Source organism: Symphalangus syndactylus, chromosome X, assembly GCF_028878055.3.
Source record: "Symphalangus syndactylus isolate Jambi chromosome X, NHGRI_mSymSyn1-v2.1_pri, whole genome shotgun sequence".
Lineage (NCBI taxonomy): Eukaryota > Metazoa > Chordata > Mammalia > Primates > Hylobatidae > Symphalangus > Symphalangus syndactylus.
Genome location: NC_072447.2, coordinates 72,404,299 through 72,431,563, shown reverse-complemented (window position 1 = coordinate 72,431,563; position 27,265 = coordinate 72,404,299). Strand labels below are relative to the sequence as shown.

Sequence of the window (27,265 nt, the reverse complement as noted above, 5' to 3'; positions counted from 1 at the left end):
CACAGAAATATAATCAACTCAGCTTTGACAAAGGAACAAAGGCAATTCAACAGAGAAAGGAAAGTGTTTTTAACCAATAGTGCCAGAACAACTGAACATCCACATATTAAAAAAGAGAAAAAATGAATCTAGACACAGAGCTTACACACTCCACAAAATTTAACTCAATATAGGTTATATAACAAAACATAAAACTATCTGTATATGCCATGCCACGTATACAGCACACGACGTTTATAGAGATGGTATTATTAATCGTTATGTAGAAATAGTTTATGGACTGGAATCAAATGAAAATATTGTTTATAAAATTGGAAAATAAAAAAATTAGGAAATATTGTCAGAAAAGTATAGGTATAACTATAATAGATGATACTATATTCTGAATTATAAATGGGAAAGCCAAAAAACTAAAAAATAAAGAAATCATAAAAAGTATTATGCCCTGTCAGCTGGGCACAGTGGCTCATGTCTGTAAGCCCAGCACTTTGGGAGGCTGAGGCCAGCAGATCACGAGGTCAGGAGATCGAGACCCTCCTGGCTAATACAGTGAAACTCCATCTCTACTAAAAATACAACAGCAAAAAAAAACATTAGCCGGCCGTGGTGGCGGGCACCTGTAGTCCCAGCTACTCGGGAGGCTGAGGCAGGAGAATGGCGTGAGACTCTGTCTCAAAAAAAATAAAAAAGTATTATGCCTCGTCAAAAGCTTTTTTGAATTCTTAGCTAATTCTCTATTATTATTATTATTATTATTATTATTATTATTATTATTATACTTTAGGTTTTAGGGCACATGTGTACAACGTGCAGGTTTGTTACATATGTATACATGTGCCATGTTGGTGTGCTGCACCCATCAACATAGGTGAGTTCAACACAATCATAGGACACAATATCAACATACAGAAATCACTTGTGCTTCATATACTAGCAATAAACATACAGACATTGAAATAAAAAATATTCACAATCATTCAAATAAATACATAAATGGAAATGTAGCAAAACATGTATAAGATCTGCTGACAGCTAGAAAATGCTGATAAAGAAATGGGGGGAGGGACAGCATTAGGAGATATACCTAATGCTAAATGACGAGTTAATGGGTGCAGCACACCAACATGACACATGGATACATATGTAACAAACCTGCACATTGTGCACATGTACCCTAAAACTTAAAGTATAATAATAATAATAAAGAAATTAAAGATGTAAATGAATGGAGAGGCGCAATGCATGTTCATGGATTGTCAGAATCAACATAGTAAAAATGTCAGCCCTTCCCAAATTGGTATGCAATTACAATACATTTCCTATCAAAATCCCAGGCAGATTTTTTTTGGAGATGTAGTCAATATTATTCTAAAATGTGTATGTAAAGTCAGCAGAGGTAGAATAGCTAAGACAATTTGACAAAGAAGTATAAGGTGGGAGGAACCACTATCCTCAATTTCAGGACATTTATATGGCTATGGTAATCAAGTCTGTGCGGTAGTGGTAGAGGGATAGATACAAAGCTCAATAGAAGAGAATAGAGAACCCAGAAGCCGACCTGCACAGATACGCCTAAATTATTACAGAAGTAATTAAATGGAGGAAGGATAGTCTTTTCAACAAATAATGCTGACCAATCCATTGCCCTCTCCCCTCAAAATTAACCTTGACCTACACCTCATACTTTATACAAAATGGATCATAAATTTAAATGTAAAATGCTCAAACTATAAATCTTTTAGAAGAAAACTTAGAAAAAATTTCAAGTAAGTCACTTGATACTAAAAGTGTGATTCATAAAAGGAAAAGTTGATATATTAGACCTCAATAAAATTAAAATCTTTTCCTCTACAGAAGCTACAGAGCTAGACTGGGAGAAAATACTACAAATCACATATCCAGTAACAAACTGGTATCTAGAATATATCAAGAACTCTTAACACGTAATAGTAAAAACAAGCCTAGTTAAAAATAGGCAAAAGACATAAACATTTCACTGAAGAAAATATAACAGATGAAAAATAAGCACATGAAAAGGTGTGCAGAAATTGAGGCCATCTCACTCTCTCAGCCTGCATTACATTCCGCCACTCTTGCTGCCATTCCGCTCCCGTAGTTGTCTCCACCTGATCTGCTCTCATGCTGGGGTTGGGGAAGAGAGTGGTACAGGGAGAGGAGAAGGCCTCAGCTGAGGCAGTTGAGGAGGAGGAAGGAAGCAGTGGCACAGCCGGCATAGCAGTGCAGGCAGCCTGATTCCTGGGAATGTCAGTGTGGCATGGTGGGTTGGGGCAGATCCTGTGGGGTCTGGGTAGGGGAAGGAGTCATCATCTCGGCCATAGTGGACAATGAAAATGGCTCAAGAATTTTAAGAACAAAGTCCACAACTTGGGGATTATGAGAAGACAGCAAAATGAAATTGTAGTTGAATTAAGGAAGAATAAAAGAGATGAACATCTCTTAAAGAGAAGGAATGTACTGAATGAAGATACCTGTGAAGACTGATATAAATGATGATTATGGAGTGTAAAATACCTCTCTAGTAGCTATTATTCAAAATGCTTCAAGTGATAACTAAGAAATTCAATCAAATGCAGTTCAGGCTGCTGGGAAGCTTTGTCCAGTGATTGAAATCTATCAATTTATAAAAATAAAATCTGAAATACTGCCTGTTCTAGTCTATTGTCTTGAAAGAGATGACAATGCTTTACATTTAGAAGCTGCATGGGCTTTGACAAACATTGCATCTAAAACCTCTGAACAAGCTCAAGCAGTAGTTCAGTCCAATGCCATGCCACGTTTCCTGAGGCTCCTCCATTCACTTCATCAGAATGTTTGTGAGCAAGCAGTGTGGACATTGAGAACTATCATAGGTGATGGTTCTCCCAATGTAGAGATTATGTCATAAGTCTTGGAGTTGTGAAACCTTTATTTTACTTCAAAACATTCTTTTTTCTGTGATAGGGGCTCACCCAGGCTTTAATGCAGTGGTGCAAACACAGCTCACTGCACCCTCAACCTCTGGAGCTCAAGAAATCATCCTGCCTCAGCCTCCCGAGTAGCTGGAACCACAAGTGCGTGCCACCACACCCAGCTAAATGTTTAAATTGTTTGTAGAGACAGGGTCTCACCATGTTGCCTAGGCTGGTCTCTAACTCCTGGGCTCAAGAATCCTCCTGCCTCAGCCTCCCAAAGTGCTAGCATTCCAGGTGTGAGCCACCATGCCCAACCTGGGTTATGGCCAATTTATGTCACCACAAAGACCCACCACCATCAATGGAAACCATACAGGAAATGCTGTCAGCTCTTTGTGTTCTAATTCATCATACATTTGTAAATATATTAGTAGATACAGACTGGGCCCTCTCTTACCTTACTGATGCTGGCAGTGAACAAATACAGATGGTAATAGACACTGGAATAGTTCCTCATTTGGTTCCTCTGCTCAGCTGCCGAGTAGTTCAGACTGCTGCACCTCAAGCTGTGGGCAACATGGCTACTGGAATTGAAGAGCAAACAGAAGTAGTTGTGAATTATGATGCTGTTTCATACTTGTGGGCAATCCTGACACATCCCAAAGAGAAAATTAATAAAGAGGCAGTATGGTTTCTCTGTAACATCACTGCAGGTAATCAGCTGCAGATACAGGCAGTAATTGATGCCAATATTGTACCAAGAATAATAAACCTTTTGGATAAGGAGGATATTGGCACTCAGAAGCTGACTGTAAAAGATGCACAAGTTGTACCAGTAGTACTGGATGAACTAAGTAATATATTAAAAATGGCTAAAAATGAGGCAGAATCCATAGCCAATCTTATAGAAAAATGTGGAGGACTGGAGAAAATTGAACAACTCCAAAATCATGAAAATGGAGACATCTACAAATTAGCCTATGAGGTCATTGCTCAGTTCTCTTCAAATGATATTGATGAAGATCTTAGCCTTGATCCAGAGGCAATTCAAGGTGGAACATTTGGTTTCAGTTTATCTGCCAGTATACCAATAGAACAGTTCCAGTTTTAGAACAGTATTGTGGAAGTTAGGTACAATATATATATATATATGTATATATATGAAGGTTTGATCCATCAAGCTTAGCTCATGGGATCTGCTTCTGCATTAAATTGGGAAAGAAAATGTGAAGATTTCATTTGGAATCACAGAAAATGCCCAAATGTGGTCCAGATGGTGAATGGGTATGAGTGAGAATGAGTGGCAAAATGTAATGAAAACTTTACATGAATGCTTATTTAGGCTGTTCATAGTAAAAAGGGCTACAGGTCACAGATCTTCAGTGCCTGAGAAAGAACGTTGACTTACTCTGCCTAAACTGAGGGGAAAGCGTGGTACTATTATCTTCAAGGCTTGTAAGAATGAAAGAGAATTGGATGCCCATATAAGTAAAAGGAAAATGAGCCTAGGCCTTGCTATGAAGCACTGTCCAAATGGAAAATGTTGAATGAATGTCTGGCTCAGTGATGGACAGTCAGTATCATTTTTAAAATCTAGGGCTCTCATTCATGAATTAGACTCCTAGTCCTGGAGTGACTATGTACAAGAGTGTGGTAGTGGTGCTGTATGTGAACACATGCAAGCTTGATTTGCCTTCAGGTGGCTGATAACCTAGTAAATCATCAAAATGAGATCATGAGTGTTAATGTACACTGAACATAAAAACAAATACTGAATCAGCAGCAGACGTTTGTTTACTCTGCAACTTATGTTTTCTATTTCCCCTTACCCCTTTTCCTCCCCACCCCTGCAAGTTTTTATTTACCTAGTATGGCTTTCTTTTTAGTTGACTCCCAAGTCAGAAAACATTTCGGGAAGGTTTTCCTGTGCATTTGCACTGAATGAATGTTTGATACTATGAATGTCTTTCCTTATTAAAGCTAATTTGTGTAGATTTTTGCATGAAAAAAACCATAACTTTTTCTCAAAACAGACTGTGCTGCAGTACACAAGTTGCCATAATAGTATAAAACAGTAAAATGTGCTTAAAAGGCCATGCTTTTCACTTTCGGAGAGAACATAAAGATCTTTGCATGAGGTAAATTTACAGCATAGTTCATTTTCAGATTTTGTTGGGTCCTGTAGAGAAGAAGAAGAAAAAAGTTTCAGTTGTGGTAGAATACCATGCTGTATTTAAATGTTACTTGTTTTCAAACTTTGTTTTATATGAAAATGATGTGGAAACTTCTAAAATGGCATTTGGCACATATGTACTGCTTCATAAAGACTGATCAAGTAGTTTTTATAAATTGAATAATACCTCAGTTTTGAGGTTATGTACAGTAAATGTGATGTAATTTGTACAGTAAGAACTCTTTATAAGGTGGCTCATTTTAGGAAATCCTGTGCCTTCCCCTTTGAGCACAAGTACTGTGTGAACCACAGTTTGCTATAAGAAATTTATCACATTAACCACCATTAGCCTCTATATCTACTTTGTGTTTAAAAATCAACTAGTAATTCTGAAACACTGTAGAATGGATAACAATTGTTTTGTGAACATAACTCTGTTGAACTAGAGTATTTTTGCAGGATGCCTTGTCATCAGAAATATAAAGTTTAAAACTAGTAACAGCAGAAAACTAGCTTATGAAAATTATCCAAGTAGAGTACAAGCTAGGCTGTCTTGGGGAAATAAACATTAAGACTTAAAAAAAAAAGAAAAACATTCAACCTCATTAGCCAATTTGGTAAATGCAAATTAAAAGCTCAATCAGATACTACTACACATTTATCAGAATGGCTAAAATAAAAAGAAATGTTTTACAATACAAAGTGCTGTCAAAGATACTGAAAAGCTGAATTTTTCCTGCCTTCCTGGTGGGGCTTATAGTGACTTTGAAGGATTTTACATCTGATAAAAACCAAACACTGCATGTTCTCACTCACAGGTGGGGATTGAACAATGAGAACTCATGGACACAGGAAGGGGAACATCACACTCCAGGGACTGTTGTGGGGTGGGGGGAGGGGGGAGGGACAGCATTAGGAGATATACCTAATGCTAAATGACGAGTTAATGGGTGCAGCAAACCAACATGGCACATGGATACATATGTAACAAACCTGCACATTGTGCACATGTACCCTAAAACTTAAGGTATAATAATAATAATAATAAAATAAATAAATAAATAAAAATGGGTTCCCAGCTGCTAAGAAAAAATAAACAACATAAGGTCCATATGCAGAGGCTACCTTTGGCTCATTTATGTAATAGAAATATGAAATAGTATGGAGCCACTTTGAAAAACAATTTGTCAGTTTTCTAAAAAACTGAATATGCAAATGCCATATGCCCCAACAATTGTACAAATTGTACTCTTGTCCATATATGCCAGAAAAAAATCAAACTTTCTGTTTATATGAAAACCTCTACATGAATATTTATAGTATTTTTATTCATATAGTCAAAAACTGAAAACAACCCAGATGTCCTTCAACAGGTAAATGGTTAAACTTACTGTGGTCCATCTGTACCATGGAATATTGCTCAGCAATAAAGAACAAACTAAATATATGCAACACCTTGCAGAGAATATGTTAAATGAAAAATGCCAGTTTCAAAATGCTATGTCCTGTATGGTTTCATTTACATAAATTTCTTGACAAAATTAAAGAAATAGAGAACAGATTAATGGTTATGAAGGGCTAAGGACAGAGTCCACACTCCGAGGAGGTGGTGGGTATGAGGGGGAGGTGGGTGTGGCTACTAAAGGAGAACAGGAGTTTGCCTAGCGGAATTGTTGGTATCTTGACTATCAGTTTCAGTATCCTGGTTGTGATATTGTACTGCAGTTACCCATTGGGGAAACTGGGTAAAGAGTGCATGGGAACGCTATTATTTCTTTTTAAATTTACTTTTAAGTGTAGTAAAATACACATAAAATTTACCTTTTTGACCATTTTTAGGTGTTAGTTCACTTTTTTAGGTTTTAGGTTAGTTCCAAGAAGGTCCATTACCTTCTTGACCATTTTTAGGTGTTAGTCCACTTTTTTAGGTTTTAGGTTAGTTCCATTTTTAGGTTTTAGTTCAGTAGTGTTAGGTCAATCTTTAGAAATTTTTCATCTGAAACCCTACCCATTAAACAAATCATTTCAACTGAAACCCTAACCATTAAACAAATCATGCCACCTAGCCCCTGACAACCACCAATCTACTTTCTATTTCTGAACATGACTTGACCAGGTACCTCATATAAGAGGAATCATACAATGTTTTTCCTTTTGTATCTGGCTTATTTTACTTAACATAGTGTCCCCAAAAGTTATCCATATTGTAGCATGTGTCACAATTTCCTTCCTCTTTAAGGCTGAATAATATTTAATTGGTTGTATATACCATATTTTTTTATCATCTGGCAATGGACATTGGGTTGCTTCCTCCTTTTGGCTTTTGTGAATAATACTGAATGGAACATTTTTGAAAAAGTATCTTTTTTGAGTCCTTGCTCCCAACTTAATTTTTTTTTTTTTTTTGCGATGGAGTCTCACTCTGTCACCCAGGCTGGAATGCAGTGGCACAGTTATAGCACACTGTACCTCTAATTCCTGGGCTCAAGTGATCCTCCCACCTCAGCCTCCCAAGTAGCTAGGACTACATACATGTGCCACCACACCCAGCTAATTATTTTATTTTTGTAGAGACAGGGTCTTGCTATGTTGTTCAGGCTCCTATTCTTTTGATACGTATCCAAAAGTGGAATTTCTGGATTATATGGTAAATCTGTTTTTACATTGTTGAGGAAGCACCATAGTGTTTTAAATAGTGGCTGCATCATTTTATATTCCCAACAGCAGTGGACAAGGTTTCCAATTTTTCCATATCCTCACCAAAACTTGTTATTCTTTGTTCTCTGTTCTTTTTATTGGGATAGTAGCCATTCTAATGGGTGTGAGGTGATATATCATTGTGGTTTTGATTTTCATTCCTCTATTAGTGTTGTTGAACATCTTTTTCTGTGTGTCTTGTCCATTTTAATTTCTTTGGAGAAATGACAAAGTCCTTTGCACACTTCATAATTGTTTTTGTTGTTGTTGTTGTTGTTGTAGGAGTTTTTAATATATTCTGGATACTTATATATTTTATTATACTTTAAGTTCTAGGGTACATGTGCACAATGTGCAGGTTTGTTACATATGTATACATGTGCCATATTGGTGAGCTGTAACCATTAACTCGTCATTTATATTAGATATATCTCCTAATGCTATCCCTCCCCCCTCCCCCCACCCTACAACAGGCTCTGGCGTGTGATGTTCCTCACCCTGTGTCCAAGTATTCTCATTGTTCAATTCCCACCTGTGAGTGACAACATGCGGTGTTTGGTTTTTTGTCCTTGCGATAGTTTGCTGAGAATGATGGTTTCCAGCTTCATCCATGTCCCTACAAAGCACATGAACTCATCATTTTTTATGGCTGCATAGTATTCCATGGTGTATATCTGACACATTTTCTTAATCCAGTCTATCATTGTTGGACATTTGGGTTGGTTCCAAGTGTTTGCTATTGTGAGTAGTGCCGCAATAAACATACAGGTGCATGTGTCTTTATAGCAGCATGATTTATATTCCTTTGGGTATATACCCAGTAATGGGATGGCTGGGTCAAATGGTATTTCTAGTTCTAGATCCCTGAGGAATTCCCACACTGTCTTCCACAATGGTTGAACTAGTTTACAGTCCCACCAACAGTGTAAAAGCATTCCTGTTTCTCCACATCCTCTCCAGCACCTGTTGTTTCCTGACTTTTTAATGATCACCATTCTAACTGGTGTGAGATGGTATCTCATTGTGGTTTTGATTTGCATTTCTCTGATGGCCAGTGATGATGAGCATTTTTTCATGGGTCTGTTGGCTGCATAAATGTCTTCTTTTGAGAAGTGTCTGTTCATATCCTTTACTCACTTTTTGATGGAGTTGTTTGTTTCTTCTTGTAAATTTTTTTGAGTTCTTTTAGATTCTGGATATTAGCCCTTTGTCAGATGAGTAGATTGCAAAAATTTTCTCCCATTCTGTAGGTTTCCTGTTCACTCTGATGGTAGTGTTTTTGTTTTGTTTTGTTTTGTTTTATTTTTTTGCTGTGCAGCAGCTCTTTAGTTTAATTAGATCACATTTGTCAATTTTAGCTTTTGTTGCCATTGCTTTTGTTGTTTTAGACATGAAGTCCTTGCCCATGCCTGTGTCCTGAATGGTATTGCCTAGGTTTTCTTCTAGGGTTTTTATGGTTTTAGGTCTAACATTTAAGTCTTTAGTCCATCTTGAATTGATTTATGTGTAAGGTGTAAGGAAGAGATACAGTTTCAGCTTTCTACCTATGGCTAGCCAGTTTTCGCAGCACCATTTATTAAGGAGGGAATCCTTTCCCCGTTCCTTGTTTTTGTCAGGTTTGTCAAAGATCAGATAGCTGTAGATGTGTGGTATTATTTCTGAGGGCTCTGTTTTGTTTCATTGGTCTATATCTCTGTTTTGGTTCCAGTACCATGCTGTTTTGTTTACTGTAGCCTTGTAATACAGTTTGAAGTCAGGTAGTGTGATGCCTCCAGCTTTGTACTTTTGGCTTAGGATTGACTTGGCAATGCGGGCTCTTTTTTTGGTTCCATATGAACTTTAAAGCAGTTTTTTCCAATTCTGTGAAGAAAGTTATTGGTTGCTTGATGGGGATGACATTGAATATATAAATTACCTTGGGCAGTATGGCCATTTTCATGATATTGATTCTTCCTATCCATGAGCATGGAATGTTCTTCCATTTGTTTGTATCCTCTTTTATTTCATTGAGCAGTGGTTTGTAGTTCTCCTTGAAGAGGTCCTTCACATCCCTTGTAAGTTGGATTCCTAGGTAGTTTATTCTCTTTGAAGCAATTGTGAACGGGAGTTCACTCATAATTTGGCTCTCTGTTTGTCTGTTATTGGTGTATAAGAATGCTTGTGATTTTTGCACATTGATTTTGTACCCTGAGACTTTGCTGAATTTGTTTATCAGCCTAAGGAGATTTTGGGCTGAGACGATGGGGTTTTCTAAATATACAACCATGTCATCTGGAAACAGGGACAACTTGACTTCCTCTTTTCCTAATTGAATATGCTTTATTTCTTTATCCTGCCTGATTGCCCTGGCCAGAACTTCCAACACTATGTTGAATAGGAGTGGTGAGAGAGGGCATCCCTGTCTTGTGCCAGTTTTCAAAGGGAATGCTTCCAGTTGTTGCCCATTCAGTATGATATTGGCTGTGGGTTTCTCATAAATAGCTCTTACTATTTTGAAATACGTCCCATGAATACGTAATTTATTGAGAGTTTTTAGCATGAAGGGCTGTTGAATTTTGTCGAAGGCCTTTTCTGCATCTATTGAGATAGTCATGTGGTTTTTGTCATTGGTTCTGTTTATATGCTGGATTACGTTTATTGATTTGCGTATGTTGAACGAGCCTTGCATCCCAGGGATGAAGCCCACTTGATCATGGTGGATAAGCTTTTTGATGTGCTGCTGGATTTGGTTTGCCAGTATTTTATTGAGGATTTTTGCATCGATGTTTATCAGGGATATTGGTCTAAAATTCTCTTTTTTTGTTGTGTCTCTGCCAGGCTTTGGTATCAGGATGATGCTGGCCTCATAAAATGAGTTAGGGAGGATTCCCTCTTTTTCTATTGATTGGAATAGTTTCAGAAGGAATGGTACCAGCTCCTCCTTGTACCTCTGGTAGAATTCGGCTGTGAATCCTTCTGGTCCTGGACTTTTTTTGGTTGGTAAGCTATTACTTATTGCCTCAATTCCAGAGCCTGTTATTGGTCAACATCTTCCTGGTTTGCTCTTGGGAGGGTGTATGTGTTGAGGAATTTATCGATTTCTTCTGGATTTTCTAGTTTATTTGCGTAGAGGTGTTTATAGTATTCTCTGATGGTAGTTTGTATTTCTGTGGGATCAGTGGTGATATCTCCTTTATCATTTTTTATTGCATCTATTTGATTCTTCTCTCTTTTCTTCTTTATTAGTCTTGCTAGCAGTCTATCAATTTTGTTGATCATTTCAAAAACACAGCTCCTGGATTCATTGATTTTTTGAAGGGTTTTTTGTATCTCTATCTCCTTCAGTTCTGCTCTGATCTTAGTTATTTCTAGCTTTCTGCTAGCTTTTGAATGTGTTTGTTCTTGCTTCTCTAGTTCTTTTAATTGTGATGTTAGGGTGTCCATTTTAGGTCTTTCTTGCTTTCTCTTGTGGGCATTTAGTGCTATAAATTTCCCTCTACACACTGCTTTGAATGTGTCCCAGAGATTCTGGTATGTTGTGTCTTTGTTCCCATTGATTTCAAAGAACATCTTTATTTCTGCCTTCATTTCGTTATGTACCTAGTAGTCATTCAGGAGCAGGTTGTTCAGTTTCCATGTAATTGAGCGGTTTTGAGTGAGTTTCTTAATCCTGAGTTCTAGTTTGATTGCACTGTGGTCTGAGAGACAAAGCTTGTTATAATTTCTGTTCTTTTACATTTGCTGAGGAGAGCTTTACTTCCAACTCTGTGGTCAATTTTGGAATAGATGCGGTGTGGTGCTGAGAAGAATGTATATTCTGTTGATTTGGGGTGGAGTGTTCTGTAGATGGCTATTAGGTCTGCTTGGTGCAGAGCTGAATTCAATTCCTGGATATCCTTGTTAACTTTCTGTCCCATTGATCTGTTTAATGTTGACAGTGGGGTGTTAAAATCTCCCATTATTATTGTGTGGGAGTCTAGTCTCTTTGTAGGTCTCTAAGGACTTGCTTTATGAATCTGGGTGTTCCTGTATTGGGTGCATATATATTTAGGATAGTTAGCTCTTCTTGTTGAATTGATGCCTTTACCATTGTGTAATGGCCTTCTTTGTCTCTTTTGATCTTTGTTGATTTAAAGTCTGTTTTATCAGAGACTAGGATTGCAACCCCTGCCTTTTTTTGTTTTCCATTTGCTTGGTAGATCTTCCTCCATCTCTTTATTTTGAGCCTATGTGTGTCTCTGCACATGAGATGGGTTTCCTGAATACAGCACACTGATGGGTCTTGACTCTTTATCCAATTTGCCAGTCTATGTCTTTTAGTTGGAGCATTTAGCCCAGTTACATTTAAGGTTAATATTGCTATGTGTGAATTTGATCCTGTCATTATGATGTTAGCTGGTTATTTTGCTCTTTAGTTGATGCAGTTTCTTCCTAGCCTCGATGGTCTTTACAATTTAGCCTATTTTTGCAGTGGCTGGTACCGGTTTTTCCTTTCCATGTTTAGTGCTTGCTTCAGGAGCTCTTTTAGGGCAGGCCTGGTGGTGACAAAGTCTCTCAGCATTTGCTCGTCTGTAAAATATTTTATTTCTCCTTCACTTATGAAGCTTAGTTTGGCTGGATATGAAATTCTGGGTTGAAAATTCTTTTATTTAAGAATGTTGAATATTGGCCCGCCACTGTCTTCTGGCTTGTAGAGTTTCTGCTGAGATATCCTCTGTTAGTTTGATGGGCTTCCCTTTGTGGGTAATGCGACCTTTCTCTCTGGCTGCCCTTAACATTTTTTCCTTCATTTCAACTTTGATGAATCTGACAATTATGTTTCTTGGAGTTGCTCTTCTCGAGGAGTATCTTTGTGGCATTCTCTGTATTTCCTGAATTTGAATGTTGGCCTGCCTTGCTAGGTTGGGGAAGTTCTCCTCGATAATATCCTACAGAGTGTTTTCCAACTCGTCAGTTTCAGGTACACCAATCGGACGTAGATTTGATCTTTTCACATAGTCCCATATTTCTTGGAGGCTTTGTTCATTTATTTTTATTCTTTTTTCTCTAAACTTTTCTTCTCACTTCATTTCATTCATTTGATCTTCAATCACTGATACCCTTTCTTCCAATTGATTGAATCGGCTACTGAAGCTTGTGCATACGTCACGTAGTTTTCGTGCCATGGTTTTCAGCTCCATCAGGTCCTTTAAGGACTTCTCTGCATTGGTTATTCTAGTTAGCCATTTGTCTAATTTTTTTTCAAGGTTTTTGACTTCTTTGCCATGGGTTCAAACTTCCTCCTTTAGCTCAGAGAAGTTTGATCGTCTGAAGCCTTCTTCTCTCAACTCATCAAAGTCATTCTCCATCCAGCTTTGTTCCATTGCTGGTGACGAGCTGCGTTCCTTTGGAGAAGGAGAGGTGCTCTGATTTTTATTACTTTCAGTGTTTCTCTTCTGTTTTTTCCCCATCTTTGTGGTTTTATCTACCTTTGGTCTTTGATGATGGTGACATACAGATGGGGTTTTGGTGTGGATGTCCTTTCTGTTTGTTAGTTTTCCTTTTAACAGTCAGGACCATCAGCTGCAGGTCTGTTGGAGTTTGCTGGAGGTCCACTCCAGACCCTGTTTGCCTGGGTATCAGCAGCAGAGGCTGCAGAACAGCGAATATTGCTCAATAGCAAATGTTGCTGTATGATCGTTCCTCTGGAGGTTTCGTCTCAGAGGGGTACCCAGCTGTGTGAGGTGTCAGTCTGCCCCTACTGAGGGGTGTCTCCCAGCTAGGCTATTCTGGGGTCAGGGACCCACTTGAGGAGGCAGTCTGTCCGTTCTCAGATCTTAAACTCCGTGCTGGGAGAACCACTACTGTCTTCCAAGCTGTCAGACAGGGACATTTAAATCTGCAGAGGTTTCTGCTGCCTTTTGTTCAGCTATGCCCTGCCCCCAGAGGTGGAGTCTACAGATGCAGCCAGGCCTCCTTGAGCTGCAGTGGGCTCCACCCATTTCGAGCTTCCAGGCTGCTTTGTTTACTTACTGAAGCCTCAGCAATGGCGGGCACCCCTCCCCTAGCCTCGCTGCCGCCTTGCAGTTCCATCTCAGACTGCTGTGCTAGCAGTGAGTGAGGCTCTTTGGGCGTGGGACCCTCTGAGCCAGGTGTGGGATATAATCTCCTGGTGTGCCGTTTGCTATGACCATTGGAAAAGCACAGTATTAGGGTGGGAGTGACCCAATATTCCAGGTGCCATCTGTCACAGCTTTGCTTGGCTATGAAAGGGAATTCCCTGACCCCTTGCGCATCCTGGGTGAGGCGATGCCTCGCCCTGCTTCGGCTCATGGTCGGTGGGCTTCACCCACTGTCCTGCCCCCGCTGTCCAACAAGCCCCAGTGAGATGAACTCGGTACCTCAGTTGGAAATGCAGAAATCACCCATCTTCTGCGTCACTCATGCTGGGAGCTGTAGACTGGAGCTGTTCCTCTTCGGCCATCTTGGAGCTCTCCCCTTCTGGATATTAACTCCTTACTAGATATATGATTTGCAAATATTTTCTCCCATTCTGCAGGTTGCCTTTTCACTCTTCTGATAGTGTATTTTGATACATGAAAGTTTAATTTTGATGTAGCCCAATTTATCCATTTTTATTCTTTTGGTCTTATATCTGTGATATAAGATTGCTGAATTCAGTATCATGATGTTTTATCCTGTGTTCACTGTAAATAATTTTACAATTTTCACCCTTACCTTTAGGTCTTTTTTTTTTTTTTTTATGTATATCTACTTTTATTATACTTTAGGGTTTTAGGGTACATGTGCACAATGTGCACGTTTGTTACATATGTATCCATGTGCCATGTTGATTTCCTGCACCCATTAACTCGTCATTTAGCATTAGGTGTATCTCCTAATGCTGTCCCTCCCCCCTCCCCCCACCCCACAACAGTCCCCGGAGTGTGATGTTCTCCTTCCTGTGTCCATGAGTTCTCATTGTTCAATTCCCACCTATGAGTGAGAACATGCAGTGTTTGGTTTTTTGTCCTTGCGATAGTTTACTGAGAATGATGTTTTCCAGTTTCATCCATGTCCCTACAAAGGACACGAACTCATCATTTTTTATGGCTGCATAGTATTCCATGGTGTATATGTGCCACATTTTCTTAATCCAGTCTATCGTTGTTGGACATTTGGGTTGGTTCCAACTCTTTGCTATTGTGAATAGTGCTGCAATAAACATACGTGTGCATGTGTCTTTATAGCAGCATGATTTATAGTCCTTTGGGTATATACCCAGTAATGGGATGGCTGGGTCAAATGGTATTTCTAGTTCTAGATCCCTGAGGAATCGCCACACTGACTTCCACAATGGTTGAACTAGTTTACAGTCCCACCAACAGTGTAAAAGTGTTCCTATTTCTCCACATCCTCTCCAGCACCTGTTGTTTCCTGATTTTTTAATGATGGCCATTCTAACTGGTGTGAGATGGTACCTCACTGTGGTTTTGATTTGCATTTCTCTGATGGCTGGTGATGAGGAGCATTTCTTCATGTGTTTTTTGGCTGCATAAATGTCTTCTTTTGAGAAGTGTCTGTTCATGTCCTCTGCCCACTTTTTGATGGGGTTGTTTGTTTTTTTCTTGTAAATTTGTTTGAGTTCATTGTAGATTCTGGATACTAGCCCTTTGTCAGATGAGTAGGTTGCAAAAATTTTCTCCCATTGTGTAGGTTGCCTGTTCACTCTGATGATAGTTTCTTTTGCTGTGCAGAAGCTCTTTAGTTTAATGAGATCCCATTTGTCGATTTTGGCTTTTGTTGCCATTGCTTTTGGTGTTTTAGACATGAAGTCCTTGCCCACGCCTATGTCCTGAATGGTATTGCCTAGGTTTTCTTGTAGGATTTTAATGGTTTTAGGTCTAACATATAAGTCTTTAATCCATCTTGAATTAATTTTTGTACAAGGTGTAAGGAAGGGATCCAGTTGCAGCTTTCTACATATGGCTAGCCGGTTTTCCCAGCACCATTTATTAAACAGGGAATCCTTTCCCCATTTCTTGTTTTTGTCAGGTTTGTCAAAGATCAGATAGTTGTAGCTATGCGGCATCATTTCTGAGGGCTCTGTTCTGTTCCATTGATCTATGTCTCTGTTGTGGTACCAGTACCATGCTGTTTTGGTTACTGTAGCCTTGTAGTATAGTTTAAAGTCAGGTAGCGTGATGCCTCCAGCTTTGTTCTTTTGGCTTAGGATTGACTTGGCGATGCGGGCTCTTTTTTGGTTCCATATGAACTTTAAAGTAGTTTTTTCCAATTCTGTGAAGAAAGTCATTGGTAGCTTGATGGGGATGGCATTGAATCTATAAATTACCTTGGGCAGTATGGCCATTTTCATGATATTGATTCTTCCAACCCATGAGCATGGAATGTTCTTCCATTTGTTTGTATCCTCTTTTATTTCATTGAGCAGTGGTTTGTAGTTCTCCTTGAAGAGGTCCTTCACATCCCTTGTAAGTTGGATTCCTAGGTATTTTATTCTCTTTGAAGCAATTGTGAATGGGAGTTCACTCATGATTTGGCTCTCTGTTTGTCTGTGATTGGTGTACAAGAATGCTTGTGATTTTTGTACATTAATTTTGTATCCTGAGACTTTGCTGAAGTTGCTAATCAGCTTAAGGAGATTTTGGGCTGAGACAATGGGGTTTTCTAGATATACAATCATGTCATCTGCAAACAGGGACAATTTGACTTCCTCTTTTCCTAATTGAATACCCTTTATTTCCTTCTCCTGCCTGATTGCTCTGGCCAGAACTTCCAGCACTATGTTGAATAGGAGCGGTGAGAGAGGGCATCCCTGTCTTGTGCCAGTTTTCAGAGGGAATGCTTCCAGTTTTTGCCCATTCAGTATGATATTGGCTGTGGGTTTGTTGTAGATAGCTCTTATTATTTTGAGATACGTCCCATCAATACCTAATTTATTGAGAGTTTTTAGCATGAAGCGTTGTTGAATTTTGTCAAAGGCCTTTTCTGCATCTATTGAGATAATCATGTGGTTTTTGTCTTTGGTTCTGTTTATATGCTGGATTACATTTATTGATTTGCGTATGTTGAACCACCCTTGCATCCCAGGGATGAAGCCCACCTGATCATGGTGGATAAGCTTTTTGATGTGCTGCTGGATTCGGTTTGCCAGTATTTTATTGAGGATTTTTGCATCAATGTTCATCAAGGATATTGGTCTGAAATTCTCTTTTTTGGTTATGTCTCTGCCAGGTTTTGGTATCAGGACGATGCTGGCTTCGTAAAATGTGTTAGGGAGGATTCCCTCTTTTTCTATCGATTGGAATAGTTTCAGAAGGAATGGTACCAGTTCCTCCTTGTACCTCTGGTAGAATTCAGCTGTGAATCCATCAGGTCCTGGACTCTTTTTGGTTGGTAAGCTATTGATTATTGCCACAATTTCAGAACCTGTTATTGGTCTATTCAGAGATTCAACTTCTTCCTGGTTTAGTCTTGGGAGGGTGTATTTGTCGAGGAATTTATCCATTTCTTCTAGATTTTATAGTTTATTTGCATAGAGGTGTTTGTAGTATTCTCTGATGGTAGATTGTATTTCTGTGGGATCGGTGGTGATATCCCCTTTTTCGTTTTTTATTGCATCTATTTGATTCTTCTCTCTTTTCTTCTTTATTAGTCTTGCTAGCGGTCCATCAATTTTGTTGATCTTTTCAAAAAACCAGCTCCTGGATTCATTAATTTTTTGAAGGGTTTTTTGTGTCTCTATTTCCTTCAGTTCTGCTCTGATTTTAGTTATTTCTAGCCTTCTGCTAGCTTTTGAATGTGTTTGCTCTTGCTTTTCTAGTTCTTTTAATTGTGATGTTAGGGTGTCAATTTTGGATCTTTCCTGCTTTCTCTTGTGGGCATTTAGTGCTATAAATTTCCCTCTACACACTGCTTTGAACGTGTCCCAGAGATTCTGGTATGTTGTGTCTTTGTTCTCGTTGGTTTCAAAGAACATCTTTATTTCTGCCTTCATTTCATTATGTACCCAATAGTCATTCAGGAGCAGGTTGTTCAGTTTCCATGTAGTTGAGCGGTTTTGACTTAGTTTCTTTATCCTGAGTTCTAGTTTGATTGCACTGTGGTCTGAGAGACAGTTTGTTATAATCTCTGTTCTTTTACATTTGCTGAGAAGAGCTTTACTTCCAACTATGTGGTCAATTTTGGAATAGGTGTGGTGTGGTGCTGAAAAAAATGTATATTCTGTTGATTTGGGGTGGAGAGTTCTGTAGATGTCTATTAGGTCCACTTTGTGTAGAGCTGAGTTCAATTCCTGGATATCCTTGTTAACTTTCTGTCTCGTTGATCTGTCTAATGCTGACAGTGGGGTGTTAAAATCTCCCATTATTATTGTGTGGGAGTTTAAGTCCCTTTGTAGGTCACTGAGGACTTGCTTTATGAATCTGGGTGCTCCTGTGTTGGGTGCATATATATTTAGGATAGTTAGCTCTTCTTGTTGAATTGATCCCTTTACCATTATGTAATGGCCTTCTTTGTCTCTTTTGATCTTTGTTGGTTTAAAGTCTATTTTATCAGAGACTAGGATTGCAACCCCTGCCTTTTTTTGTTTTCCATTTGCTTGATAGATCTTCCTCCATCCCTTTATTTTGAGTCTATGTGTGTCTCTGCACGTGAGATGGGTTTCCTGAATACAGCACACTGATGGGTCCTGACTCCTTATCCAGTTTGCCAGTCTGTGTCTTTTGATTGGAGCATTTAGCCCATTTACATTTAACGTGAATATTGTTATGTGTGAATCTGATCCTGTCATTATGATGTTAGTTGGTTATTTTGCTCGTTAGTTGCTATAGTTTCTTCCTAGCCTCGATGGTCTTTACAATTTGGCATGTTTTTGCAGGGGCTGGTACCGGTTGTTCCTTTCCATGTTTAGTGCTTCCTTCAGGAGCTCTTTTAGGGCAGGCCTGGTGGTGACAAAATCACTCAGCGTTTGCTTGTCTGTAAAGTATTTTATTTCTCCTTCACTTATGAAGCTTAGTTTGGCGGGATAGGAAATTCTGGGTTGAAAATTCTTTTCTTTAAGAATGTTGAATATCGGCCCCCACTCTCTTCTGGCTTGTAGAGTTTCTGCCGAGAGATCAGCTGTTAGTCTGATGGGCTTCCCTTTGTGGGTAACCCGACCTTTCTCTCTGGCTGCCCTTAACATTTTTTCCTTCATTTCAACTTTGGTGAATCTGACAATTATGTGTCTTGGAGTTGCCCTTCTCGAGGAGTATCTTTGTGGCGTTCTCTGTATTTCCTGAATCTGAATGCTGGCCTGCCTTGCTAGATTGGGGAAGTTCTCCTGGATAATATCTTGCAGAGTGTTTTCCAACTTGGTTCCATTCTCCCCATCATTTTCAGGTACACCAATCAGACGTAGGTTTGGTCTTTTCACATAGTCCCAAATTTCTTGGAGGCTTTGTTCATTTCTTTTTATTCTTTTTTCTCTAAACTTCCCTTCTCTCTTCATTTCATTCATTTCATCTTCTATCAGCGATACCCTTTCTTCCAGTTGATCGCATCTGCTACTGAGGCTTCTGCATTCTTCGCATAGTTCTCGAAACTTGGCTTTCAGCTCCATCATCTCCTTTAAGCCCTTCTCTCCATTGGTTATTCTAGTTATCCATTCTTCTAATTTTTTTTCAAAGTTTTTAACTTCTTTGCTATTGTTTTGAATTTCCTCTCGTAGCTCAGAGTAGTTTGATCGTCTGAAGCCTTCTTCTCTCAACTCGTCAAAGTCATCCTCCATCCAGCTTTGTTCCGTTGCTGGTGAGGAACTGCGTTCCTTTGGAGGAGGAGAGGTGCTCTGTTTTTTAGAGTTTCCAGTTATTTTGGTCTGTTTTTTCCCCATCTTTGTGGTTTTGTCTACTTTTTGTCTTCGATGATGGTGATGTACAGATGGGTTTTTGGTGTGGATGTCCTTTCTGTTTGTTAATTTTCCTTCTACCAGACAAGACCCTCAGCTGCAGGTCTGTTGGAGTTTACTAGACGTCCACTCCAGACCCTGTTTGGCTGGGTGTCAGCACCGGTGGCTGCAGAACAGCGGATTTTCGTGAGACCACAAATTCAGCTGTCTGATAGTTCCTCTGAAAGTTTTGTCTCAGAGGAGTACCCGGTTGAATGAGGTGTCAGTCTGTCCCTACTGGGGGTTGCCTCCCAGTTAGGCTGCTCAGGGGTGAGGGACCCACTTTAGGAGGCAGTCTGTCCGTTCTCAGATCTCCAGCTGCGTGCTGGGAGAACCACTACTCTCTTCAAAGCTGTCAGTCAGACAGGGACATTTAAGGCTGTGGAGGTTCTCGCTGAGTTTTTGTTTGTCTGTGCCCTGCCCCTAGAGGTGGAGCCTACAGAGGCAGGCAGGCCTCCTTGAGCTGTGGTGAGCTCCACCCAGTTCGAGCTTCCTGGCTGCTTTGTTTACCTAAGCAAGCCTGGGCAATGGCGGGCGCCCCTCCCCCAGCCTCGTTGCCGCCTTGCAGCGTGATCTCAGACTGCTGTGCTAGCAATCAGCAAGACTCTGTGGGCATAGGACCCTCCGAGCCAGGTGCGGGACACAATCTCCTAGTGAGCCGTTTTCCAGGCCTGTTGGAAAAGCGCAGTATTAGGACGGGACTGACCCGATATTCCAGGTGCCGTCTGTTTCCCCTTTCTTTGACTAGGAAAGGGAACTCCCTGACCCCTTGCGCTTCCCGAGTGAGGCAATGCCTCGCCCTGCTTCGGCTCGCGCACAGTGCGCTTCACCGACTGTCCTGAACCCACTGTTAGGCACTCCCTAGTGAGATGAAACCGGTACCTCAAGCAGAAATGCAGAAATCACCCGTCTTCTATGTCGCTGGGGCTAGGAGCTGGAGACCGGAGCTGTTCCTATTCGGCCATCTTGGCTCCACCCCCACCTTTAGGTCTTTTATACACTTTGAGTTAATTTTTGTTTATGGTGTAAAGTAAGGGTCCAACTTTATTCTTTTTTTTGTCTCTTTTTTTCTAATTTTATTTTATTTTAGGTTCCAGGATACATGTACAGAATGTGCAGCTTTGTTACATAGGTAAACATGTGCCATGGTGGTTTGCTGCACCTATCAACCTGTTGTCTAGGTATTAAGCCCCACATGCTTTAGCTATTAGTCCTGATGCTCTCCCTACGCCCGCCCCTTCTGACAGGCCTCGGTGTGTGTTGTTCCCCTCCCTGTGTCCATGTATGGTTCCAAGTCTTACCTATTGTGAATACTGCTGCAATAAACATACATGTGCTTATATCTTTATAATATAATTATTTATATTCTGTTGGGTATATACCCAGCAATGGCATTGCTGGGTCAAATCTTCTGCAGTGGTTGAACTGATTTACATTCCCAACAACAGTGTAAAAGTGTTTCTATTTCTCCACAGCCTTGCCAGCATCTGTTGTTTCTTGACTTTTTAATAATCGCCATTCTGACTGGCGTGAGATGGTATCTTGTGGTTTTGATTTGTGTTTCTCTAATGATCAGTGATGTTGAGCTTTCTTTCATATGTTTGTTGGCCGCATAAATATCTTTTTTTTTGAAGAAGTATCTGTTCGTATCCTTTGCCCTCTTTTTGATGGGGTTGTTTTTTTTCCTTGTAAATTTGTTTAAGTTCCTTGTAAATTCTGGATATTAGAACTTTGTCAGATGGGTAGATTGCAAAAATTTTCTCCCATTTTTTAGGTTGTCTGTTCACTCTGATGATAGTTTCTTTTGCTATTCAGAAGCTCTTTGGTTTAATTAGATCCCATTTGTCAATTTTAGCTTTAGTTGCAACTGCTTTTGGCAATTTCATCATAAAATCTTTGCTCATGCCTATTTTCTGAATGGTATTGCCTAGATTTTCTTCTATGGTTTTTATGGTTTTGGGTTTTATATTTAAGTCTTTAATCCATCCTGAGTTAATTTTTGTATAAGGTATAAGGAAGGGGTCCAGTTTCAGTTTTCTGCAAATGGCTAGCCAGTTTTCCCAGCACCTTTTATTAAATAGGGAATCCTTTCTCCATTACTTGTTTTTGTCAGGCTTGTCGAAGATCAGATGGTAGTAGATGTGTGGTGTTATTTCTGAGATCTCTATTCTGTTTCATTGGTCTATGTGTCTGTTTTGGTACCAATACCATGCTGTTTTGGTTACTGTATAGCCTTGTAGTATAGTTTGAAGTCAAGTAGTGTGATACTTCTAGCTGTGTTCTTTTTGCTTAGGATTGTCTTGGATATATGGGCTGTTTTTTGATTTCATATGAATTTTTAAGTAGTTTTTTCTAATTCTATGAAAAATGTCAATAGTAGTTTGATGGGAATAGCATTGAATCTCTAAATTACTTTGGGCAGTATGGCCATTTGCATGATACTGATTCTTCCTATCCATGAGAATGGAATGTTTTTCCATTTGTTTGTGTCCTCTTTCATTTCCTTGAGCAGTGGTTTATAGTTCTCCTTGAAGAGGTCCTTCACATCCCTTGTTAGCTGTATTCCTAGGAATTGTATTCTCTTTGTAGCAGTTGTGAATGGAAGTTCATTCATGATTTGACTCTCTGCTTGTCTATTGGTGGTGGTATAGCAATGCTTGAGATTTTTGCACATTAATTTTGTATCCTGAGACTTTGCTGAAGTTGCTTATCAGCTTAAGGAGCTTTTGGACTGAGATGATGATGTTTTCTGGATATAAGATCATGTCGTCTGCAAACAGAGACAATTTGACTTCCTCTCTTCCTATTTGAATACCCTTTGTTTTGTTCTCTTGCCTGATTGCCCTGGCTGGAACTTCCAATACTGTGTTGAATAGGAGTAGTGAGAGAGGGTGTCCTTGTCTTGTGCCTATATTCAAAGGGAATGCTTCCAGCTTTTGCCCATTCAGTAGGATATTGGCTGTGGGTTTGTCATAAATAACTCATATTATTTTGAGATATGTTCTGTCAGTACCTAGTTTATTGAGAGTTTTTAATAGGAAGGACATTGAATTTTATCGAAGGCCTTTTCTGCATCTATTGAGATAATTATGTGGTTTTTGTCATTGGTTCTGTTTATGTGATGAATTACGTTTATTGACTTGTGTGTGTTGAACCAGCCTTGCCTCCCAGAGGTGAAGCCGACTTGATTGTGGTGGATAATCTTTTTGATGTGCTACTGGATTCAGTTTGCCAGTATTTTATTGAGGATTTTTGCATCAATGTTCATCAGGGATATTGGCCTGAAATTTTCTTTCTTTATTGTGTCTCTGCCAGGTTTTGGTATCAGGATGATGCTGGCCTCATAAAGTGAGTTAAGGAGAAGTCGCTCATTTTCAATTGTTTGGAATAGTTTCAGAAGGAATGGTACCATTTCCTCTTTGTACCTCTAGTAGAATTTGGCTGTGAATTCCTCTGGTCCTGGGCTTTTTTTAGTTGTTAGGCTATTTATTACTGCTGCAATTTCAGAACTTGTTATTTGTCTATTCAATAATTTGACTTCTTCCTGGTTTAGCCTTGGGAGGGTGTATGTGTCCAGGAATTTATTCATTTCAATTTCATTCAATTTCATTCTTTGCATGTGGATATAAAGTTTTCCCAGCACCCATTTGTTTGAAAGACTGTCCTTTCTGCATTGAATTATCTTGGCACTGTTATCAAAAATCACTTCATTGTATATGCAATGGTTTATTTCTGGGTTCTCTGTTCTATTCCATTGGTCCATATGTGTGTCTTCATGCCAGTACAATATTGTATTGATTACTGTAGCTTAATAATATCTTTTGAAGTCAAAAAGTATGTGACCTCCAACTTTGTCTTATTTTTCAAGATTGTTTTTGCTATTCAGGGTCCCTTGCAATTCCATATGAATTTTAGGATGTATTTTTTCCATTTCTGTTAAAAACCACCATTGTGATTTTGATGGAAACTGCATTAAATCTGTAAATCACTTTGGGTAGTATTGACATTGTAACAATATTAAGTCTTTCAATTCATGAACAGGGAATGTCTTTCCATTCATTTGTGTCATCTTTAATTTCTTTCAACAATATTTTGTAGTTTATTGTGTATAAGCCTCTTACCTGCATGCTTAAGTTTAGTGAAAGCAGGCTTTCTTATCTTATTCCCAATCTTAAAGGTAAAGCTTTCAGTCTTTCAACATTGAGTATGATGTTTAGTATTTTCATGAAGATTTTTGCATCTATATTCAGTATCAGCAATATTAGCCTATAATTTTCTTTGGTATAAGGGTAACTCTGGCTAACATAATATGAGTTTGGAAGCATGCCCTCCTTTTTGATTTCTTGAAATAATTTGAGAAGTGTTAGGGGGAAGGGGTGGCTGTGGGCACAGCTTCATCAGACTTAAGTGTTCCTGCCTGCCAGCTCTGAAGAGAGCAGTGGATCTCCCAGCACAGCACTTGAGCTCTGCTAAGGGACAGACTGCTTCCTCATGTGGGTCCCTGACCCCTGTGCCTCCTGACTAGGAGATACCTCCCAGCAGGAGTCGACAGACACCTCATACAGGAGAGCTCTGGCTGGCATCTGGCAGGTGCCCCTCTGGGACGAAGCTTCCACAGGAAGGAACAGGCAGCAATCTTTGCTATTCTGCAGCCTCCACTGGTGATAACCAGGCAAATAGGGTCTGGAGTGGCCCTCCAGCAAACTCCAGCAGACCTGCAACAGAGGGGCCTGACTGTCAGAAGGAAAACTAACAAACAGAAAGAAGTAGCATCAACATTGGCTGGGCACAGTGGCTCATGCCTGTAATCCCAGTACTTTGGAAGGCCGAGGCGGGCAGATCACAAGGTCAGGAGTTCGAGACCAGCCTGACGAACATGGTGTAACCCCATCTCTACTAAAATACAAAAAATTAGTTGGGCATGGTGGCGCCCACCTGTAGTCCCAGCTCCTCAGGAGGCTGAGGCAGGGGAATCACTTGAACATGGGAGGCGGAGGTTGCAGTGAGCTGAGATCTCACCATTGTACTCCAGCCTGGAGGACAGACTGAGACTCTGTCTCAAAAAAAAAAAAAAAAAAAAAAAACAGCAAAAGAAATAGCATCAACATCAACAAAAAGGACATCCAAACAGAAGCCCCATCTGAACCTCACCAGCTACAAAGACCAAAGGTAGATAAATCCACAAAAATGAGGAAAAAACAGTGCAAAAAGGCTGAAAATTCCATAAGCCAGAATGCCTCTTTTCCTCCAAAGTATCACAACTCCTCGGAGGGAGAATGAGTTTGACGAATTGACAGAAGTAGGCTTCAGAAGGTGGGTAATAACAAACTTTTTTGAGCTAAAGGAGCATTTTCTAACTCAATTCAAGGAAGCTAAGAACCTTGAAAAAAAGTTAGAGGAATTGCTAACTAGAATAACCAGTTTAGAGAAGAATATAAATGACCTGATGGAACTGAAAAACACAGCATGAGAACTTCATGAAGCATAAACAAGTATCAATAGCCAAATTGACCAAGCGGAAGAAAAGATATCAGAGATTGAAGATCGACTTAATGAAATATAGCATGAAGACAAGATTAGAGAAAAAAGAACGAAAAGAAATGAACAAAGCCTCCAAGAAATATGGGACTATGTGAAGAGACCAAACCTACATTTGATTGGCATACCTGAAAGTGATGAGGAGAATGGAACCAAGTTGGAAAACACTCCAGGATATTATCCAGGAGAACTTCCCCAACCTAGCAAGACAGACCGACATTCAAATTCAGGAAATAAGAGAACACCACAAAGATACTCCTTGAGAAGAACAACACCAAGACACATAATCATCAGATTCACCAAGGTTGAAATGAAGGAAAAAATGTTAAGGGAGAGAAAGGTCAGGTTACCCACAAAGGGAAGCCCATCAGACTAACAGCAGATCTCTCTGCAGAAACCCTACAAGCCAGAAGAGAGTGGGGGCCAATATTCAACATTCTTAATGAATTTTCAACCCAGAATCTCATATCCAGCCAAACTAAGCTTCATAAGTGAAGGAGAAATAAAATCCTTTACTGACAAGCAAATACTGAGAGATTTTGTCACCACCAGGCCTGCCTTACAAGAGCTCCTGAAGGAAGCACTAAACATGGAAAGCAACAACTGGTTCCAGCCGCTGCAGAAACATACCAAATTGTAAAGATCATCGGAACTATGAAGAAATCGCATCAACTGACAGGCAAAATAACCAGCTAGCATCATAATGACAGGATCAAATTCACACATAACAATATTAACCTTAAATGTAAATGGGCTAAATGCCCCAATTAAAAGACACAGACTGGCAAATTGGATAGAGTCAAGACCCATTGGTGTGCTGTATTCAGGAGACCCATCTCACATGCAAAGACACACATAAGCTCAAAATAAAGGGATGGAGGAATATACACCAAGCAAATGGAAAACAAACAAACAAAAAAAGCAGGGGTTGCAATCCTAGTCTTAAAACAGACTTTAAACCAACAAAGGTCAAAAAAGACAAAGTACATAATGGTAAAGGGATCAATTCAACAAGAAGAGCTAACTATCCTAAATATATATGCACCCAATACAGGAGCACCTAAATTCATAAAGCAAGTTCTTAGAGACCTACAAAGAGACTTAGACTCCCACAGAATAATAGTAGGAGATTTTAATACCCCACTGTCAATATTAGATCAATGAGACTTGAACTCAGCTCTAGACCAAGCCAACCTAATAGACATCTACAGAACTCTCCAACCCAAATCAACAGAATATACATTCTTCTCAGCACCACACTGCACTTATTCTAAAATTGACCACATAATTGGAAGTAAAACACTCCTCAGCAAATACAAAAGAATGGAAATCATAACAAACAGTGTCTCAGACCACAGTGCAATCAATTTAGAACTCAGGATTAAGAAACTCACTCAAAACTGCACAACTACATGGAAACTGAACAACCTGCTCCTGAATGACTACTGGGTAATTAATGATCCTGAATGACTGCTGGGTAATTAATGAAATTAAGGCAGAAATAAATAAGTTCTTTGAAACCAATCAGAACAAAGACACAGCGTTTAGAGGGAAATTTGTAGCACCAAATGCCCACAGGGGAAATCAGGAAAGATCTAAAATCAACACCCTAACATTGCAGTTAAAAGAACTAGAGAAGCAAGAGCAAACAAATTCTAGCAGAAGACCAGAAGTAACTAAGATCAGATCAGAACTGAAGGAGATAGAGACATGAAAAACCCTTCAAAAAATTAATGAGTCCAAGAGCTGTTTTTTTCAAAAGATCAACAAACTAGATAGACCACTAGGCAGACTAATAAAGAAGAAAAGAGAGAAGAATCAAATAGACACAATTTAAAAAGCATTAATTCTTTAAATATTTGGGAGAATTCTTCAGTGAAGCCTCTAGCCCTGGGCTTTTCTTTGCTGGGAGGTTTTTGATTCCTGATTCAATTTCTCTACTCAGTATTAGTCTGTTCAGTTTTTCTTTGTGATTCAGTCTTGGTAGGTTGTATGTTTCTAGGGATTTATTCATTTATTCTAGGTTATCCAATTTATTGG

General features: G+C 39.4%; 1 protein-coding gene and 1 pseudogene across 2 annotated transcripts in view; both read left to right on the top strand.

Annotated features, from left to right (window-relative positions):
- LOC129475244 (ankyrin repeat and SOCS box protein 12) overlaps positions 1 to 27,265 on the top strand; it is a 165,703-nt gene that overhangs the window by 87,590 nt on the left and 50,848 nt on the right. The gene's annotated exons all lie outside the window — the stretch shown is intronic.
- On the top strand, positions 1,804 to 4,023 carry LOC129475245 (importin subunit alpha-3-like; annotated as a pseudogene).